Source organism: Anas acuta, chromosome 17 (genome assembly GCF_963932015.1).
Source record: "Anas acuta chromosome 17, bAnaAcu1.1, whole genome shotgun sequence".
Classification (NCBI taxonomy): Eukaryota; Metazoa; Chordata; class Aves; order Anseriformes; family Anatidae; genus Anas; species Anas acuta.
Genome location: NC_088995.1, coordinates 14513073 through 14536199, shown reverse-complemented (window position 1 = coordinate 14536199; position 23127 = coordinate 14513073). Strand labels below are relative to the sequence as shown.

At 37.6% G+C, this 23127-nt stretch overlaps 1 long non-coding RNA gene across 1 annotated transcript; it reads right to left on the bottom strand.

Moving 5' to 3' along the window:
- Positions 1 to 710: 710 nt before the first annotated feature.
- Positions 711 to 3570, bottom strand: LOC137841195 (uncharacterized). Its single transcript, XR_011088483.1, has 2 exons — positions 3452 to 3570; positions 711 to 1038 (listed from the first exon to the last, which is right to left on the bottom strand). It is a non-coding gene; the product is annotated as an uncharacterized lncRNA (long non-coding RNA).
- Positions 3571 to 23127: the final 19557 nt, after the last annotated feature.

Genomic DNA, 23127 nt, shown 5'->3' with positions numbered 1-23127 from the left:
GTGATCCTCATAGCCAGAACAGCCCCTCTGACAAAGCTCATCTTCTTTGGAACACGTAGTTCTGTCCAGGTACACCTAGGCCATTGACAAAAAATAGTTCTTGCCAACGAACACCATACAAAGTTATGCTAGCAACTTAGTTTCAGTAATTTAAATCCAGACTCTCATCACAGAATACATGCCATGTAGCCAAACTTACTTAACCCACTGCATTTAGAACAAAAACTATTTTCAAGTCAGTCTCCAAGTCAGATTTTACATTCCATACTATCAAGTACAGCCAGAAATCAGAACTAAACATTTTGTCCCTTATAACTGCCATAGCAGCAAACTTTAATCATCTTTCCACCTTTCATGTGTGATGATGTACCTCAGTGGAAGGCAGGAACAAGTCCCTAAGGCTGTTTTGACAGCCAGCAGAGACAGTACAAATGTACACCTCTAGCAAGTCCCCTGTGCTCTCAGATCGCAGAATAGCACAGGTTGTATCTCTGCTGCCAAGAGTTTCCCTCATGGTAACATGTTCCCAGGTTTTTTATAACAGATTTTTTAATCCACGCAGATCAGGCTTTACATGATGCCAGCTCCTGCCCTTAACACTTACTTTATTTTGGTAAACACAGACTTCTCCTGAAGTCTTACAGTCTGTACAATTGAAGGGCCTACGATAGTCTTTATTGTAAAATGCACAACTAAACTATGACCAAACATATAATTTGGGATCCTCAGATCAATGTCAATCATTCTGTTGAAGCTTGAACACAGCAAAGTGAAACATATTTTTCTTTTATCCCAAATATCCATAAATAGGTCTCTTTTTATTTACTTGTGACCAATATTCCATGAAGTAATCCCTTTGCTATACTTCAGCACAAAGCAATTGTTGTATCTGTTTATGAAAATTAAATTCAAGTGGAGCACTGAACCACAAAATAATGGCACCTGGACTTTCCAACTGCTGTCAGTTCTGAGGGGAGGCACCAGGTTTGCAGGCATGGCTTGAAATGTTCAGCAACATTCCATAGGATACAGTATAGACTACAAATAGAAAGCAGAGTGACTCATTTACAGATTACTCTTTTTTAAAAATGTATTACAAAGCTTCAGACATGATACTCTTTTACACAAAAGGTCAGCACATGTCCAACACAGCAGGATCACTCAGATTGATTTAAAAGGGTATAACTACAAAAAAAAAAAAAAAAAACACTTCAGGGAAAGCTAGAGAGAATTTGAGGTGATTTCTGGAATAACTCATCTAATTAATGAATTAAAACACACATTTTCTATTGGAAGTGTGGAAATAGGAGAGTTGCTGCCTGAAACAGGGCAACTAGCGACTACAATTGTTCTTGCCATTTTCTCTAAGCATGAATTTTCCTGCAATGGAAAAGTTTGAGAATTCTGATGCCTAACTATTCGTAGACTTATTCCACTTTTGCAATCAATAAAGAATTTCTCCATATTTTTAGTATCCTTCCTGCAGACAGGAAATTGTTGCATGGTACATGTTAAGAGACAGAAATGAAACAAACTGCTCTTACTGGGATGAAGTAAAAGAACAGACTGCTCCATGTTACATTGACATGTGCAAAGGGGAAGTTGCAGAGTTGCATGGTATCCATTACCTTTCCTTTAACAGTCAGTAATTTCCTATGCTTGTTTTCTCTTTCCTCTCTTTCATCTTATAGCTTTCTCTGCCCAGCATTATCATATTCTGCCAATGAATAGAGACTGGCACACTACATGTATTTACCATGCTCTGTATCTTCAAGACATTTGTGTGTCATCTTCTCTCAGATAAATCACTTGGTGCATTTGCTCTTTAGTCTGTGCATGCAATATTTCATTTTTATGATACTAAGTTACATTATGACCTCAAGGGATGAGGCGTGTTAAGTTCTAGGACAACTAATTTAGCAATTAGAAGCTGAATTGCTCTACTGAAAGCAAACTTATAATGACAAAAATGTCATAAGCAAGGAAAGAGAGGATGGAGCACCATCCTCCAGCACAATTCATTTTTCACTGCTCTGTTCTCCACAAGGCTTCAAATCAAGATACAGTCAGAAGTTAACTTGGAATTTGCCTGGAATTTTCTTCTGAAAACACCTTCAGAACCACATGCACACATTACCTATGGATCTGATCCAGCTCCTGGGTTAGCAATTGCATTTGCCTGTAGGCACTTGGCAAAGAGCTTGCAAGTCTAAACGGTGCAGACAGTACTCTATGAACATCCTTGGGACTAGCTCTGAACAAGCCATACACAACACTCCATGGTGCCATACAGATGTACTAACTTGAGCTGCAGAAACTGCAGAGCAAAGCACTCAGTCTGAAATAATATGGCATGGCTGATTGTTTCAGGTTGGCTACTTTCAGCTTTGACAGCTTTACAGAGGGCTGCACTGCACTGCATAAAAGTAGCCTGACATTGAGTTAGAAACCCCCTGAGAAAAAGAATCACAAGATTACCACCTCATTCATTTTACCTTGGCTTATATTAGGAAGATCCTCCTCCTCCCCCCACTTTTTTTTTTTTTTTAAACTGCTAAGAACATTTCTTTACTGCTATAAATTGGGAGCTAACGCTAAGTGGAATGACTGAAGTGAGAAAGTTTGGCATTTGATACTTTAGCCATGGCTTCCTAGAAAGTTAAAAACACTTTGCTATGATTTAGTGCAATTAAATAGAGAGAGGTAGGTGTAATATATATATACATATCATGTGGTAGGTATAAACAAGGCAGCCTTGTTAATCCAAGCTGATATGAAATTGCCCTTTAAATAGTGTTAACATTCTTTTAAATATATTTTTTCTTACAGCTGTATTTCTATTATTCAGTTAAACAGGATGGGAAAGTACTAAAATGGAAAGTGTTTTTTTTTTTTTCTTCTTCTAATTATAACGATTTTTACTTTTTTTTAAATCATCTGATTTGAGATGTTTCTGCAGGGTTTCATAAATGTTTTTTCTCCAATTCCAAATAATGCCCAGACTTTGATATTACAGTGGAGTAACTCCTCATGCTAAGTGAAAACCGATTTTACTTCTCTAAACGAGGAGAGAGAAGAGTCTTGCAAAAGTTAAAAAGTTTTTAACTCTGTTTTCCACTACTTGAGACAAAAGACAGATAAAGTTCAAGTTTCAGAGCTGAGGTCTGTTCCTGTCTCATTTCTGAATTTTCTGGCCTGTACTGAAGCTCTGGGCAAACAGATTTGAGTGACATAGCTAGATACCAACAGATAATTATGTGCAATTGAGCATCTCAACCTGAACTTTTTCTATGGTTCCCTCAACTCCCACCATCTTCCTTGTGCATCCTTACTGCTCAGCTCTGGGAAGTCCAGATTTGGTGGAACTTAGGAGAGGGGGGAGTAAAAAAAATAGCAACCACCACCAACCGATAATGGCAAACACTACAACCAACAGAAATGTGAAGCTTACAGAGACATTTCTGGCCGAAGATTTACAGGATTCCATTTACAGGAAAAGAGCCAATTCAACAGCCGGTCCAATTTAGGAGACTGAGGAATCCAGTCCTTTCATTCCATGTCTGCATCTCTGCAGAGTCAAACATTAAAAATTATTCAAGGCAGAGATAACTCAGTTTCAGTACTGGCAAAACTTCTTCAGCTGCTCATCATTCAGGTATATTTTTGAATTCCTGAGCAGCGTAGGAAGCAACAGTAAAGCTTGTATTTTATGCCTGGCTCAGTTACAAATGGAGACAAGCTATTACTTTCTCTTTCCAGGAATTCATTCAATTGAATCCAATTTTGAATGCTTTGGAGAATAATTTGAAATATAAGGAATTTTAGGTTCCTTCCCAGACTTCACACTAGCATTATTCATCCACATCTTGCCAGTGGCTTGGAGACCATAAATTCAAGCAGAACTAATAGCAAATAGCAAAACAACTTCTTTGATTACATTGTGATGGTATAGCTTGTGTAAGCAAATATCTGGCAACTGTTCCCACTTCTGTGAAGCTCTTACACATAGTTTCTTCAAGTGGAAGTATTTTAGTATAATTGCCATTAAATGAATTATAGGAAGCCAATATAGTTTTATTACTAGTGAAAAATATTACTGCTTTACATCATTAAAATGATTTTTAGAACTGTTGCAATCACATTGTGCCAATATATTGTCTGTCGATATACTTGAGATTCATTAAAATAGGCCAGTTTCACAGATCACTTCAGATATAGTTTATGTGCAGCTGGAGACATTTTATATTCTCCAGCATGTGCTTTTCATTCTTCATTGTGTGCTCATCATACCATATACAACACATACTGGGAATAGAAAGCTTTTCCCTCTGTATTTGCTGCAATGTCCTTTACAATGTCCCTGTGGTATTCAGCTCTGTAGGCATCTCTAAGTCCAGACACGGTGCATCTGCGGAGCTGCAGCAAAGCCTTTTTAAGATCAACTCCAAGTTTTATGGTAGATGTTGCTTCAATGAGCAATTTATCTGGCACAGATAAAGCTTTTTCCCTTTCAAAACTGCCAATTCATGATTTCAGGGCAGGCTGAGGAGAAATTCCATGCATAACCCATCCTTGCCTTCCCACTTGCCACCTGCTCACTAGGGGACACAGCAAGCATCTCCAGTGAGCTGTCCCTTGCAACAAAGCTAACCAGGTAGGCATGTTGGAGTGAGTTTTATCTCCTACCTTATTTCCCTGCAGAGATGCCTAATGCAAGTTACTCTTGCACCCCAATATGATTAATTAGCACACCAGCAAATCTGAAAATCTATACACAATGACAGATGGCAAGGCTCTCAGGAGCAAGTGAATAGAACTTCGCTTTCTGTTTATTACTGAAAACGACATTACCAGCCTAATGCTCACACAGCCCCAGAAGACATTATTCTAGAGTTAAAAGGACTGTCTATAACTGCTGTGAGTCCTCTCACAGGCTGGCACATAAGTGCTGACGAGGGTCTGTATAGCAGACCACTCATCCCACCTGCACAGATGTCGGCTGTCTCTTACAAATGACAGCTCAGCAGTATGTAGGGAGAGCAACAGAAGACAGCCTGGGAGGATAAGGAAGTCAAGCAAAAGCAGACCCCTTCTTAATAGTCAGGGGGAAGAGGTGGCAATAAAATAAATTCCAGTAATCTAATGCTTAGTGTTCTGTCATCCAAGATGACCCATAATTCTGTCTATAAACCATGCCGAATTTATTTTCTTCAGTATCTTCAGGCTGGTTGTAAACTGTTGGCTCGATAAATTGACAGTTTAATTCATAGGACAAAAGAGAGGAAGCAAGTCCTCCTAGAACACTAACGAGTGTCAGGAGACATCAGGATTTTGATGAGTGGCCCATTGTTGGTCTTGTCATGCTGGCAAAGGGAATCTCAACAAACAAGTGTAAATGAATTAACGGCACCAAACACAGCAAGAAAAATAAATCTGCCCATGTTATTGTGCAGAAGAAAATGCATAAAACAATGAACTTGAATAACTAAGCTCAGAATTGATGGCTGAGTTTGCATTAGTAATCTCTTTCAGTGCGGAGCAATCTTCATCTTGCTTGAGCAGACAGTGGAAGAGAAATGACTTACTATTGTCATTGCTTATGTAAAAGGACTAGCAAAGACATCAAAGATGTAAAGATGAGGTAATACCAGCCTGGCAAGGAAGGGCCAAGTCGTTCCTATAATGAATAATAAATAATGAGTAATCAAAAGAAAACCCACCCCAATAACTCCCTCAAAACCAAATTACTGAGAAGAAAAATAATAGATAGGTTGTTTTTTAATTCCAAAACAATTGCAATATTTAAGCCCTATTCTGAATGGTAAGAAATAAGGTCTTCTGCACCTCTTCTGAATAGAATCAAGGTTTTTTTCTTAACAATCAGTTCCAAGTAGTTTTAGTGAAATCCACACAATCACCCTTAGGAACAACACCTCACACATAAACATTAAGGACTATCCAATTTTAAACCAAGTACTGTTGGTTCTTCATATCCAGCAGAAAGCAAATGAGGTATTTATTGTAGCCACTACAAAATAAATAGTTTAAAAGTAATAATATAATAATGTCAGAAAACATAGTGAAAACAAAGACTGATGAAATAGCTAAAAGACAATAGGGTATTGCTACATGATGTATACACAACCACATTAGTGAAGCTGCAACGCGTTAAGTTTGGAGACTCTTTTAATACTTGGTCTAGCTACAGTTTCACATGTAATTGAATTGGGGTGGGGGTGGGAGAGGTGGGTATTGTTGCAGTATATGCCACCACAAGGGATAGTTAAAATGCTGTTTATGATTCTACAGGATTTTATATTTCCATTACACAGGTAAGCACTGTAACTGTGGGTAAATTACAGCAATATACTGTATTACATAAGGAACCGGCATAAGCTTCTTAGGCTCAGATTCATTCCAATTCTTTACCGCACTGGGTCAACAAAAAGGAATGGCTTTGGTATTTTTGGAATGTGTAATAAAATCTGATAATGAATGATATTTGTCTCTCATTACTACCAGCAGCCAGCCAGGTTTTACAAATGACAATTTAAACATTTGTTAAAGAGATTTTGCATGAAACATGCAAGTGAAGCACAATGTTTAGTTATGTTTCCGGCCACCAGAACAAGTAGTCCCACTGTGACTGCATAAAATCAGAAACAAGTATAAAGGAAGAAAAAAATATTATGCTAATCACATAGCTAGCAAACTACTGGTGGCCAAATCTTCAGCTCTTCCAAGTTTGAACTGCTACTGTTGGAAGTCTACAGAGGTACCCAACTGCCTTTGTAGAGCTGACCCTAAGTGCGTAACTTCTGTCACTCTCTGTAAAGCAAGGATTTGTTTCTATTTATTGAGGTTGCATTCTGAAAAGCACATGTAAATCCTATTTTCAAAAGCAATTTAGATACTTAAGAATTACTATGGAGCTTTTACAGGGATGATAAATACAGACTTCTAAATTATCAGACATGTCACATCTCAAAAAACTAAAACCGAACATTTGAATATTATCCTGCACTTACAGCAAGAAAAAGACACCTTTCATCTTTCCCCAAAAGAAATCTTTTTGATGAGATAAGACTTAACTATGCATCAGAAAAGGCAGCATCTCCAGGACAAGAATTTCCCGCTCCAGTTTGCTATTCTAACAATCATACAAAATTTCTAGATATATATTACACTCTTCAAAAAAGTCATATGTGGACTGGAGACCATTCCACACAGCCAGTGGATAAAATCAGAAAATGCGTAATGTTCCATTCCTTATTAGGGGATAGGATGGCTTGAAAGTTAAAAGTGTATTCATACAGCAAGTAATTTTGCTTGTCTTGGTTGCAGTAAGGCTACTGAAAAAGAGACTCTGAAAAGTAAATATTCCATAAAATATACTAACACAAAGTTTGGCTTCCTGTGGCTGTCATTCTTCTAATGATAACAGCTATGTGTCCATCGTCATGAGAAAGATTCAGTTTATTGTATGTTATTCCACTGCTGGCTCTGGAACACATGAGTGTAACTTCATGGTTACAAGCAGAATTAGAAACTCCTGCATCTCAATATACATTTCCCATCACGGGAAGAGAATACTTGTCACATTTCTTTCATTTACTCCATTTGGTCTGGTATCTTTGAAAGTCCAACTAAATGTGGAAGTCCAAAGATTAAAGGAATTTGCTTTCAAAACAGAAAATTTGAATGGTTTAACAGCCTGGAAATAGTTTACAAGCAGTTGGCTGTCTGCTCAACTTCTCATTACTTGAATTTCTGTTATCCCCTGTAATAAAAAGAAGAGGACTGCAATTACAGAGATAGGGCTACTGGCATGCAGCGTGACTTCCAGCTAAAAGCCACCATTTCTTATCAGATGGCTTCAGCTTTTGAAGCATGGGACATTTCACTGTGTTTTCTTATCTTTTTTAAAGAGGAATCTGGAGGAGAAGGGTGGTTGGAGGGTGCTAATGAAAAGGTGCGTGGGGTAACCCAAGCACAGTCTGGGAGTCAAATGCGTGTCCAGAAGATAAGAGACAGAAGTTGTAATATAAGCTGGTTGGCAGCAGCAGGATGAATGGCACAGAATGAGATGTGCAGATTATGAATCAAGTCCAAGCTGTGTCATTGATTGGATTTAACAGAAGCTAAGAAAGTTAATAAAACCAAAATAAATAAACAAACCCCTGGGCTAGCAGGCAAAAGATGCATCCTATTCTCTACTGCTGACCTGTTTTGCAATTTTGCAAAAGTTATTTTTCTTCTTTATACCTGCATCTTCTGCCTGTTATTGAAAGCTCTTTCAGATGTGAATAATTCATTGACATGGAGAATACTGTAAAATACCAGAGGTAGAAAATCCATTTCACTTGGTGTAACAGGCTCCCCACCAGATCCTTCACTTCTTTGTTTTTCAGGTCTCCAAGGCAGTGAGTCCAATGTCTCCAATAAACAGTAATTAAATGTAGGAAGGAACAGAAATAGTAGAAATTTTCCTCTAGAGAAAGGAAAGGACAATACCATCATTTTTAAAGAAGATATATTAAAATGATACCATGATACCTGCTCTGGCTTTGTACCAAGCTGGTAGCAGACTTATTTAAAAGGAACAAGTCATTTTAATTAGCTCTCCCTGGACTCATGAACACACGAGTCCTGGGTGGGATGGGCGAAGCAGAGAGAAATAAATATATATAAGCTTAAATAAAGAGCAAGCTGGCCTTGTTGCATACTGTCTCAGGTCTGCCAGTAATCACTTTCAACAACACAAGTCCACAGTGACCTCTGTTGTTCCTTTCATACTGGAGATTAAAAGACGAAGCACTCATATTGCGGCTGGTAAATGTACTGAGAGCAAGGAAATCAATGACTCCAGACAGGTCTCCATGCAGAAAGGGTTATCCAACATGAAACAATGAATTTTAGTTCAACTGTTTAAAGATAGATGCTGCAAAAAGAAAAACCCCTTCCTGATAAACAGTTGTTGTTGTTTTTTTTGTTTGTTTGTTTGCTTTTTTGTTGTTGTTTTTGTTTTGTTTGTTTTTTGTTTGTTTGTTTGTTGTTTTTTGTTTGTTTGTTTGTTTTTTAAAGCTAGCATTTCTTTCATGCCAGCAGATCATTCTTATTTTAAAGTAAGATTTGAAATGCATTTTTCTTTTTCTGTTTCTTTTCCATCAATGTATTTCGTTAATGTGCTAAATATACTTCCAGCAGGAGAATTTCAAGTAGTCCCCTACCTACTCTGAGGTCTTACAGTTTCACAAGGGTAACCATTTCCATCAGTGTATCACACAAAGCCTACGAGCAGTGGATTGCCACAGACACAAATCTATCCAGAAAGGCAGCCTCACAGGTTAGCAAATGATTAGAACAAGACTGTGCTCAAGTCATACATAAAGCAGCTACATGTTTCATCAATACCTTCATGCCATTTCATTTAGGAAAATTTGCAACACTTTTTCATATTACAGATATGGATGTTTTCTCTCTTCAAAGACACTGCAAAGCTGGTATAACTATGGAGCCTCCGGTTTCCTGCAGGAGGCAAAAATATTGGTAAGGAAGCTGAAGTCTCTCATCTGCACATCAGGCTTACCAGACTGTGAACACAGCATGTAGGGGTTGGGTACTCATTTACACCCAGATGTGAGATTAGGCTCAGTCATTCTCTTCCTCGACATTTGAGTTAAAGTAATATAGTTCCCCCAGCCTAACACCTTATATGCTGCTTGAGGTTTAAAAGTCAACATCCTCTGAACCTGGAACTGAACGCTCCTGCCCTGATCTCTCAAAGGGGGACCTCTGAGGGCTTGTTTGACTTCTATACTACATCAAGCTGCTAAGGAGTGATAAGTAATTCAGCATGAAAAGAAGCTCAAGACAGCATTTGCTTTTCCTTCACATTTACCACAATATTGATCTCTATTTTTGGAAAACAGCCTCGATTTGTGATTTAGTAACAGCAGCCAGGTTAATTGCACAGTGCTGTTTGTTGTTTGACCTTCTACTTTTATCTCTCCTGGCCATTTCTACAATTCCTCTGGAGAGCACAAAATGTTTGAGTAGATGATGCACCATAGATCTAGAAGGAGAGGAACAAATAGCAGTGGACCTGTATAAACACTGAGAATAGAGAAGCAATGCAAGAATTTACAAGCAGTCCTTATGCAGGGTCAACATATCCCACGTGGATAGAATGCAATTTATTTATTGAAACATAAAAATATTTATAAAGACCCTGAGCAAAGCAAAGTGCCATAATTATGCCACTGGACAAATGAAAGTCATGCCAAACACACCAAGGCACCAAGTCTGTGAGTGGATTTCCTCATAATCATTTCTCCAGTAGAAAAGCAGTCCTCCTGTTTCATAACCCAGGCCAGGAGCTCTAACAGAACTATTTCCTCACATATGAAGGTATCAACTTATTCAGCAGATGCTTGTTAAAAAAATGCATTAACATACCCTAATACTGAATATTAGGACTTCAGCTTGAGTATATTACCAGCTGAGTTTCTCCCACTTGCAGATTACCAAAAGATTTTGATTTTCTTATCTGTGTGCTCACTGTTCAGGAGTCTTCAACCGAATGCTTTTTTCCTGCAGTTTTTGTAATTCTTGATGTGATACTTGTTGCCTAACCCCCTCTCTGGGGCACAAACTGTACTGTGAATATAAAAAGAGAACTGATGGAGCTCTGTAACCAATCATGAGTTTGTCTGGCATCAACTATTACTCAAATACAATTATATAAGATTCTGAACTATTTAGAATACCTAAAAATAACCTCTCCTCCAGCTGGTTGCTCTCTGAACTATTATCATCTGCCATAATGATAACAGAGACTGCTATCAGACACAGGCTGTGTGGAGGGCTGCAGAAACTTCCTCCTACTAGTGTTTCCATGTGTTACAGGGAACAGACCCAGTCAGAAAACCCCTTTACTCTGATATCAGAGTTCACAGGTTGATTGGCAAAGGAGGCCATTTAGATGAAGCTTTTCTGCATACACGGCAATGTCTTGAACTCTTCCTTCTATGGGAGAGAAGGCATAAATTAAACAGCTACCTGGCGGTGTTGCAACTTCTTTAGTAATTAATGTTACTACACCACAGTGCTTGAAGAACTGGAAGCCAAGATACAGCAATCTCCAAGACAGTTAAAATAATGAGAGCTTCTAGACATAGCATCATTGCTTAGTATTTTCCAGCAAAAATTCCTGCCGTACCCTTCACCTGCTTGAGTCCTAGCCTACGTTTATAGAAGTCAGAAAAACCTCTCCTCTCATAGGCACATATTCCTAACATGTTCATTGTCAAAACCCAGGTAGGTTCAGGTAACTGTTCAGCCAAAGATTCACACAATTCTAGATAAATAGTCTCATCTTTCCATGGTTTTGCGTTTAAGACCACAACCCACTCACAACAAGGCCTTCCCCCCCCCCCCCCCCCCCTCCACATTTTATACATACCCAAATACAAAAGGAACTTCTAGGAACTACCATCATGCAAATAGAAATAGTAACAGATGGTTAACACTATTGATTTTGCAGGAAATAAGAATTACACATCATCCTAAGCCAGTTCATCAGTAATTCCCCATAGGGGAGTCTGCCTTAGTTTCTCTAATAGCTGTACAACATAACTACGCTTCTAAGCCATCAGGAATAACATTTGACTGCATATTTTCCAGAATATACATCTGGGGCAAAAGCCGCAGCTGCGATGTGAACAATTTAAACATTCACCCTCACACAGAGATCTAGCACGTGGCTTTATCCATCAGACATCTACTATTTTGGATATTTGAGTTGTGGTAGAATAGACCTGCCCACAATGAATTAAACCCTGGGTGATCATCAGGAAGCGAGGAACTGCTTGATTACTTAACTAATGGAAACTGAACAGGTGTACTCAAAGTTAGGATAAAATGCTTGTTTTTTTTGATAATAGTTTTATTTACTGATGAAAGTCATAATGATCTAGTGTCATAAAAATTAGCCTCAATTAATTTTTGAATTAATCAGATGTGTTCCTGGTAATTTCCTTGTCCTATACCCTTTTAAAAAATCTTCAATTGATAAAAGGAATTTTAGTTCAAAGAAACTCAGAGATTTCTTTTTAGCAGAGATTCAAGATAATTCAATTGGATTCAAGAGAATAGATGCAGAAGTTATGAGGGTGAATCTCATCAGACTGCTTTGAAACCATGTATTAGAAGCCAATTACTATATCAAAGTCACCACAAATCATCAAATATCCTCATTAGCCATCATTTTATTTTGTTTTTAGTTTTCAAAAGTGACAAAGACTAATATAAACACAAATTTTTAACCCAAAGCCGAAACTATACCCAGCAGCAAGCTAGAGAATCTAGACACCAAGAGGGAGATGTGACTGGGGAAATCTCTTTCAAAATATCTTGCATGCACCTGTGCCTCAGTTACTTAATTTGCCTTCAAAGGGTACTTGTACATCTTCTAACTCTTGTCAGAACTTCATTTACACCTGCAGAAGATCAGACCCACGCAGATTAAACGTTTTGTGCTGGCATTTGAAACAGGGTGGATTTCAGTCACTGATTTAAGTAAACAGGAGTAAAGATGCAAAGTGCAAAATGTTACTGACTCACAGGAGTGAGTGGTCATGGGGGCTGAGGATGAAAAGGAGCATGAGTGAGCAAACCAAACTGACTGGGTAGTTCCCCAGACTGCTCTACTTCCCAAGAACAGGCCCTAAAGCTACTGTATGGTCCACAGTGACCCCAAGATAGGGCCACAAGGTACAGCAAATGGCTGCTCTGCCCACAAGGACTTCTGGGTTGGGGTGGTAGGATTCCCACATAATTGTTGCATTCATTAATCAAAATAAGAATGACAAACAACCTATAGATTTTTCGGGAGGTGGGGGATGGGACAAATGAAGGGAATGAAATTGTCTTTCTCACTGCTCCTTCTGAGAATTGCCAGAGGGAGTCTTTGGGGGCTGCAAGTAAGTAACAGTAAAACTGTTTTTAATCTAAATCAACTTGCTACAGTATATTACACACTTTTTAGCATTACTTCGATGTTTCTAAAATATGTTAAACTGTATAATATGATAAGAAGTTACAGCTTTTTTTTTTTTTTGTCACAGGAACAAAAATAAAAAAATAAAAAGGAACTGATACCACCGACATGTTCAAGAGCACATGATCTGTTTTGATAACACATTATATTTACAAAGTCTATCCCCAGGCAGGCTGTGCTTAAATGAATTTGGAATCAAAAAGTATGTGGTCAGGATAACTGGGAATATCTCTAGTACTTTTGTTTCTAGCAGTACATAAGTGACACAAAACATAGATGATCCAAAGCATACATCCAAATATATCTTCTCAAAACTTAATTAGAGAAAATTATTCCTGTCCACCTAGGATAATTTCAACTTTTTTTTTTTTTTTTAAATGGCTGTTAGCATCACATATGCTTACAGATAAATGTTGTTTCTTCTGTCTGCTTCTGATTTAATTAGGCCATCACTAATTACAATCATGCACGGTCAGTTCTACAAGAAGAGAACATATAAAAACCAACCTGGCTTTTAACAAACAGACCTCGAGCTACATGTTTTGGGGGGAATACTAGTTTGGTTTCACCAATGCTGGATGATCAAATTTATATTTGGCTATATGCTCTGGCATTTAATTGTAGAACTTTTTCCCTCATTCTTCCTCCTCCTCCTTCCCTCCTTTCCACAGGAACATAACCCCTCTGAAATTAAGCATCAATGCCTAAGATACACAATTTTTTAATACAATTCAGAAGTCATAATCATACCCTTAGAAACAAGCAATCCGTAAAGTAAAATGCATTCAGTGCCTGAATGTTAATGCAGCAATTAATCATTTTGATATTTTTGCTCTCTCTCTTGCTCATTTTCTCTTGATTTTTTGATGTCAATGCCAACTCAGCACACCATACTTTTAAAAAATCATCTTTCAAGCAGCAGCATTAAACACTTCACAGGGGAAAGCAAACAAAATCAATACATATTATAGTATTCATGGTATAACGAACACTACAGCTATGGTTGCAAAGACACTTATGTGCTAAGCCTCCTTTCCCCACTCACTCTCAAAGAAACAAAACCAGCCTGAAACACAACGGCTTTCTTCACAAAATCTACTGTTCAGTTGAGATGCCGTGGGAAAATACTGTTACTTCTTCCACCAAGAACAACCAGCACTGTATCTGTGGAAGTCTTTATATATATTTGAGGAGGAACAAGCCTTATGAGATCATCCAAAAACACCATAGAGTGTGCCAGGGTGAGCTGTGCAAGGCAGGGCATTCCTACTAACTCAGCATGGCACAAAGATCCCCATCGAGGAAACCAATGCAAGAACAAAGGGAAATGAGAGGAAAGGAACAATTTCTATCAACAATGCAAGTTTTGAGGGATCTCCCCAAATTTTTGTTGTTTGAGCCTTCCCTTACCTTTCAGGGCACAACAGCAAGGACCCAGAACAAGCAAGACCAAGAACCCTCCTGCTGCTGCGACTGATGAGGAAATGTTCTAGCACCTTCCAGCCTCCCTCTCCAGGACTTGTGGTGCCAATAACAAGCCCTTCACTAGCTCCACATAGGCAAGGCCGAACTGCCTGCCATGCCCCAGCTGAACCAGCCCTGTGCAGGTGCTTTCAGGTGCGCTGCTCGCATGTGGGCACACCTGTGCATGGGGGACACTAACATGGGGCGTACTTGTGCATGAGGCCCACACACACGTAGGCTACACTTGCGTGTGGGGTGCACCACTTGTACACAGTGCAGTGTTTGCATGTGGGCTGGCTGGCACGCAGGGCACACCGCTGGTACACTGCTGGCTGTGCCCCCTCACAGCACTGTGAGAGCTCAGAGTTGCTAAGCAACGTGGTCCTGCCCTCGGGGGGCATTCAGCCGGTATAGATGAAAAATTCCCACATAACATTTTAATACACTGGGCATGTAGATATGCATGTACAATTAACATTCATTTAAAACAAATAAATGATTAATCAGCTGGGATTGCAAATGACAAACTGACACTCGAGGTTCATTTTGTTTAGAGCTGTGCCTCGTATTTAGCCAAATCTCTGATTAAAGGCCAAGTTCTAAGGTTCCAAAGAATAAACTTCAGCTTTGATGCTGTAAACATCAGGTTTCTTCGCTGAATTAAATTTTGTGGGGGAGGAAAAAGAAATGAGGTGTTTGTCTTTTATTTCAGAGATTATGAAATCCAGGCGCATCTTCAATGCAATGATTTGTCTCTTCCATCAAACTGCTGCATATGGGGCATGGTATTTTATTAGCAGAGGAGCGAAGAGGGATAACGTAGGACAAGATTAAAACCAAAATGCAGAAATCATAGAGACAGGAAAACAGAGTGTTTGCTGTTTCAAATTTAAGGAGATTATGCACTGTAGTATTGATTCCAGTTTATCCCGAGGTTTACATGCATATTCTGGTACTATACATGGGAACAATAAATAAAAATCATCTCATGTTACTCAGTACTTGCTTCTAATGACATTTATCACTTTTTAATTTTCAAGGCTCTCTAGTTATTGCAGAAAATGTTTATATTGATTTATGGACACGAGTCCAGAAAGACTCCAGAGGACTTTGTGGGGTTTTGGAGGCAGTCCAGCTGCTGTGGGCGTGCAGTCACCCACATGGCTGCTGTGTGCAGCAAGCCCAAGCCACCACATTGTGCACCCCAGGGACCTGCCACGATCCCCTCCTTGAGCTGGCTCCAGCTGCACAGCATTTGTTACTGTATTACAACAGGAGATCCGAACGTGGCTCAGGAGTCCCCTGCACAGGTAGCAGATGCATATGCAAACACATAGGAAAAGACATCCTTGACTATGAAGAGTTTACTGGGGACCAGATTGCCATAAGTTATGCACAAGGTCACTTGCAGCACTCTCAGACCATCTCCCAGTCTACCGTGGTATCTCCACCAGCATTCTCTATGTAATTAAACATCCAGCACCTATACTGTTACTCATGCGCATATTGTTACAATTCTCATTCCTTTTAATGATCATGAAAACCCACTACCTTTCTCTCATTTTATAGTTCCTGCTGCATTAGTTGCCATCGTTTTTGCTCAGTCTGCTTGCAACTCAGCTTTCTGCTAGTATTGTAAGTGCAATGATTTCTCTGCTTCTTTCTCTCTATTTTCTAACTCTCCCTCATGGTCATTCACATTCTAAAATTTTCCTTGCCTATTGCTTCTCCCCACAAGATTTACTGTCTCACCTCTTTGAGCAAGACTGATATTTTCTTTCCCTGAGCGCTGAGTCATTGTTATCTTTTGCCAGCCTTTTGCATCCAAAGTGCTATATAACCAAATATCAGTGTGTTACTCTTTGTGCAGTTTATAGCCCTGAGTTGTAGAAGAATCCTTGGTATTCAGGTCAAAACTGGGAGTGAGCCACAATGTACTGACTCTGTGAAAATGGTGATTCTGTCTTTGAATGACTAAGGGTAAATAATTCCTTAACTGAAGTGATAATAAACTACTGCATTGCAACAGAAATACCAGGGTTCCCAGCAAGGTTCTTTTCTACTAAATTAGGTCTATCATTACATCTGTTACTCTGAATCTGTTGCTTATATCTCAGAAATCAACACTAGCAGCTGATGCTGTGAACTAGGATGAAGAGGAAGAAATTCCCCTCCCATTGCAGCAGGCAAATACAGATCTATGATTACTTCTGTCCCTCCCTTCACATACTGTTGCTATTACCTCACTGCACAGAGATATTACCATATTACACTTTCCCTTGCAGTGTTGTGAAGCTGCTTCCACATAAGTTTTCACTCAATCAGAGCATGTTGCATTGGCATCATTTATTCTCAAAAAGATTTTTTAATGGAATGATAAAATTCACAACCAATGTTATTTGCATGAGATCATTGAACCAACCTGTATGACATGTTCTATTAACCATCAGTTTGTAGATAAGCAGCAACTAACAGTGAAGGACTTCATTCTTCAGTCTGAGCCTTGCTAAGAAGAGTTCTCCTGATAATTAAATGCTAATGTTCTTTCATGAGTACATTATAATGAAATAAATTGCTTCTAGGGAACAATAAACTTCAGGCAGCATCTGAAGCATTTTAACAGCACAGAGCATTTGGCTGCTGCAAGATTCACTCGAAAAGGAGAAAGGTAATAACATCTCAGAAACAATTTAGAAAACAATCTTCTGCACTTTCAGTGTTTCTAATAGCAAACTGGGACACTCCAATGTGTGATTTTAGTCCTTCTCAATCACTCACTGCCACCTGGAATGGAAACACATATATGATGTGACTGCAAACCACTGCACTCCAGCTCCCAAAGCTTACTGTGCTTTGGGTTCTTCTTTCGTACATGGAAACACTTGATTCTTCAGCCATTACACAAACTTACTTCATGTGCTGCTTGCTTCCTAGAGAGGTTGTTCACAAAACTCAAGATATTTTTACACAAATCAGGTTTGCAAATTTGGAGGCTTGAGCAAACTCTGAAAGAGCATTGGGAATCCCTGTGCTGCCTGGCCAGGAAGGTTTGGTACAACTGTCAAGCATTTTACAGCATCTCTGAGGATACAGCTCACATAAAATTCAATACAAATGCCATGCAAAAGCCAGGCTCCACACACAGCAACATTTATTTGTCTTCAGAAGCAGAATAAATGAAATGATCATTGTAGCTTCCTAATACTTTTAAAGTTAGTTATAGAAATGTTTATAAAGGACCAAGAGAGTGTATAGCAAGTATCTTTCCAATGAAATGAAAGTATGCATGTACCCATCCAATTTAAGATATCATCATGCCATTTTAAAACACAGTAGGTGTAAGCAGCAAGCAGAGCAGCTAAAAAAAAATGTAATGACTTATTCTATTGCTGCAGGGCACCAGTAGGAATTCATTTTTCTATTGTGGTGATTTTAACATTTAAATGGTGGTGGAAAAATCATATTTCTGCCATGCTGCAGTTTCAAAGTAACTGGGTAGAGCTTCCTCTGCTTGAAAATTGTTAGTTGCTACAAAGAGTTGATACTATGCATGTTTTAAAAGAATAAAACATACTCATTTTTATAGTGCAATTTCCAAGCAGTGATAAACACACTAGCAAGTATGCTATAGAGATGTGAATGTAAGCTGTTCATGCTAAAGACTATCTGGCATCCTATTCAGAAAAGCTATTGTGACTGTTGCTAGGAATATAAAAGTATACAGAGGTCATTCTGAGTCATGTGGAAGAAGGAAAGGAAATTTTTCTTCTACCTTTTTTTTTTTTTTTTCCTTCAAGTGGCACAATTACTTGTACATTGGCCTTTATCCAAGACAGATGGATTATCACCAGAACAATTTTCAGCAAACCCTCCCTGCATTTACATAATGTAAGTTTTTAACATTTAGCCAATTAAAAGAATTGGTGCTTATGGCTTTAAGGAATTTGTAGGTTAATTATGATTCTCTTTGTAGATACAATAGAAGTGACAAAAATAAAGCACTTTGGTAGTTAAGGAACCTGCTCACTAATTTATGCTACATGGATAAAACTACTATGTAGAAGGTTTTTGTTTTTGTTTTTGTTTTTTCTTGAGTAAGAATAATGTGTTTATGTTCAATTTGTTTTTGAAACAAAAACAAATAGTCCCCCTCCTTAATATCTATTCTACCAATGGAAGTCTTGCAGGATGAGACTGATTTTCTAAGAAAAGTTCTGAAGACACTGCTTTGTTTTAAATAAAGCTAAATATATTTCTTCTCATCTGTATTCTAAATCTGAACCCTTTATTTGAACTCTGTCCTTACAAGTTCTGATGTACATACACCTTTGCAAGAGACTTCAAAACCTGCAGAATGGAAATTTGGATTTAACCATTATCACATAGATAATCCTTGGCTAGACATGTTCTTTTTCTAGAAATGTAATTCCCCACAGAAAGGTCAGTAAGCACCTTTTAAAATTCTTTCTGGAAATGGTTGGTTGCACCATGTATGAAAGGATGGCATTTTGTTGGCATGTATGAAAGACACCATGAAATATATATATATATACACATATATATAATACATATAATGTATATATATTTATATATACACAGAAAGGCTTCAGTAGATTCTCCAATTTAAAGTGAATGAGGGTTAAGTGAAAGCTGGCAAAATACAACATAGTTTGTATTACTACAGCAGAGCATATAGGCTCTGATTTTCATCCACTAAAATTTAAAGCAACTCTTACTGTGGTAGGTGCTGCACAAAGAGGAAGTAAGTTTTCTGTATTAATAAATACTTAAACAAGAAAATCACAATTAAAAAAAAAAAAAAAACTTTTTAGATTTATTAGCTTATTGATCCGAGGACATTCAGAAAGTCTTCAACAGGATCAAGCATTTACATTCAGAGCTCTGTATTCCTATTATCTCAATCCTTAAACAACCTCTCTTCTCAAAACATAAACAAAGTTTTACCAATCTATTACTACTTGTTTGTTGTCGTTGTTCTGTCCAAATTTATTACTCTAAATTACAAAAGTTCTTAGAACCATAGAAATAATCCAAAAATATTTAAAGGACGTTAAGTTTTCTCTTGTGAAAACTAACTATTAACTAACATTAAAGCACCACCTTTTTATTTCTCTGCCAAGGAGCAAATTTAAGACTATGTTAGCCAAAGGATATAGGAATAATCCTTTGTCTATGAAGTTTACTTTTTTTTTTTTCCCATATTTTCTGTTTTAGAAAAATAGACCTCCTAGTATGTATTGTTAATAGTAATTACTTTATTTAGAATACATTTTTTTGTAGAGAAACATAAATCATCCTAGATTTCTTGACACATATTCTGTAATGCATATCATATGGATGGCTTCATAAGTCTTTCTAATGCCCAATAAAATATGCTACTCAATGGCATACTCATTACATATTAAACTGAGAATTCTGTTGCACAAGCACTAGTGTGTGATTTGAAAACAATAAAACCAGCATGAAGTTATGAATTATAATAAGCTTTCTGCATTTCTGATTTGTAAAAATACATTTTTATACTCTATCCTTAGCCAGCACTTGAACATTTCGTCTAGTCTTGCTAAGTGAACATAATCAAAACATATTGTCTTTGTTTACTGGTACATATGAAGAAGATTCATCGCTTCTAAATTTGTACCTGTGTATATGTTCAGAAGGTTGGTTTTCCTTCTTCTTGTTCTTTATTTTGTTCTCCAGGTCTGGGATCAAAAAATTGAAAATTCCTCCTCTAAATGACTTTAAATTACCCTCTACTTCCCTTTGTACTGTTTTGGTATTCTGAATATGTGCATTTGGACTTGTATATACTTGGGTTTTGTATGGCATTCCCATTCCTCTTCTTATCCTTCCAGTTTCTTAGAAGAGATCCTTATATATGGAAGTGTAATTAGAAACCAAACCAAACCAAACCAAACAAACAAACAAACAAAACAGCAGTGCATTTTTTCTATTTAGAAAAAAAAATTGCTCTCTTCTATGATTTTATCATTACTTAAATGTCTAGTACCACAAGCTACCTGCATAGGCGAAAAAATGCTTTTGTAGAGAATGTCATTTCTAAAAGAACCAGAACAATAGTAACTTCAACATTGCGTTGTGAAGGGGGAAGGTACTCAGACAATGGCCTACATCATCTAATGGAGTGCTGAAAAGCAAAACTATCAGCATTTACTGCCATCATTCACAGCATTGTTAATCTAGATTAACGGGCTCTACACCTGGAGAAGGAATAATAAAGAGGCAGTTTCTGCTAAATGCATTGTGACATGAAAAGGAATTAGCTCACAATGCTGTTATCACCACTGCAGCTACTTACTGGGTTTGGCAATTACAGCAGAGATTGATGGTACTTGGTAGCATACCGATTGCTTTATTGGCATGTGTCTGATAAATACATGCTAATCCATTAAACTAATGTCATAATTGATTCTTAGGTAGAATGCAGAAGAAAATCCAGGCACTAATCACCACTAACTATCATAAAGAAAACACAATAGCTTAATAATGAATTTCATTATGGTGGGATAAATTTAGCTAATGCCATCAAATTTATTATATACTGAATACTACTCTTTAATATTGTTATGTTGGAAGGAAACAATTCAGTAATGTGAAAAAGTCTCTGCTGATTTCTCTGTGCTAGGTTCTTCTACAACCAATGATGAACAGCTATTTTCAGTTTGAATGACTTTGATGTGAACAACAAGAGGAGAAAAAGACGACAAAAATGAAATTTTCCTGAAAGCATTTCCTGCAGGTAGGTGTCTCTGTCTCAGTCTATGCTGAACTGAACACCCATGCATCCCTGCAGTTTAAAGGTGCATTACACAAAAAAAATAAAAGCAAACAGCTGCATAAATAAGTGTAAAATGGTCTGCTGAGTAAGGTGCTCTAGTATAATAGTTTATTATCCTCAGAAGAAGTCAAAAAGAGCCAAACTTTATGACTTCTCATGGGTTTCTTATTAAATAACTTGTCTGATAATTTCTGTTAGTCCACACATACAAGTGAATATCACTGTCTTTTAGGTCCTGCACAATATGATGATTGACACAGGAATGATTTTTAATACTTTGCAGTTGTATTTTTCTTGCAGAAGATTAACTGAAAGTTTTTTAATGAGGAAGAGACATTTTCAATGGCAGCACCTCTTTGAATTCTTGTCCCCACATAGAAAATATATACATTCATTTTCATTTTTCAGTTCAGATGTTCATCCAGCTACATTTTAACATACTTTGCTATAGGTTTGAAATGAACCTTGAAAGTATAGCTTTTAAAAATACAGATTTTCATTGCTACATTATGTGTGGCCATGTACCAAGACTACCTGAACATGCTCTAAAGTACTGAAGATTTTATAGGAATTGAAACCTCAAGTTACACTTCTCCGTCTCAATATAAATCTGTGATTACCAGCCTCTATTTGAGCTGAAAATTGCATTCTTCCAGATTAAGGCATGGTGCTAGACCAGAAACGTTGCCTCCCTGTGGCGGGAGGTCCCTAAGGTTGCCAGCCCCAACAGCAGCAGATCTCAGAGGGCTAATGTGCTAACATATCTCAAAGTAAATGATGAGGACTATCACGTTTTATTTTATGTTTGCAACAAGCTAAGCCTACGTACACATATAATGAACACCTAATACACATCTTTTATGGCTCCTAATGTGACTGGTACACTAGTGCACAGACAGTAGTAGCTCGAAGACCAAAGCAACTTCCCCCGCATTGAAAGAGGTCCATGGCACAGCCAGAAATGCAAAGTATTTCATAGCCTCATCCATTTTGTAATCTCTTAGACAGTTTTTCATGTCTTCCAATTTAAATATCAAGAAAATTAAATGAAATTTAGCTGTCTTAGAGCACAGGTACTAGTCAAAAGAACAACAACAAAAAAGGCGATCCCTTACACTATCAAACTAGCTCCAAAGATTGACTTTTTTTTTTTTTTTTCCATTTAGTTATTTCTGTGTGTCATCAAAACAAGATGAAAGGTAGGTTAAGCTTTTAAAATGAATAGATGAAATCACTTTGGAGTTTGCAATCACTGTCTACTAATCCAAGTCCACATTAAACACCACAGTGATAACGTTGGCTGTCCTATTAAATTCCAAAGGAAAAAAAAAATACCTCCTGCATTTTTGCAGGTTTTATTCCATGTTTTACAAATCCTGATGACTGAAGGTTTTGTTGTTGTTGTTTTTTGTCCATTTTCTTAAATATCAGTCTATATCATACATTTGTCATTTAATGACTAAAAGGGCTTGAGAGATTAAGGTATTACTATGCCAATTTGCATATAGGGAACAGAGACACAGAAATAACTAAATGAGCTGCCTAAGATGATGCAGCATATCAGCAGAAGACCTGGAAAAGAAATCACCTGATTAATTGCCCAGTTGTCCACAGTAGGAAGAGCCTACAGATACATCAGGATCTTACTTTTTGTATTATTAGAACGATTAGAAGTGAGCATAATTCACTGGAAAATTGGGCAGTTAGATCTCTATAGCAGAGAGATCTCTCTAGCAGAGATCTAACTGTTCATAGCTCCTTTTTTTTTTTTTTTTTTTTTTTT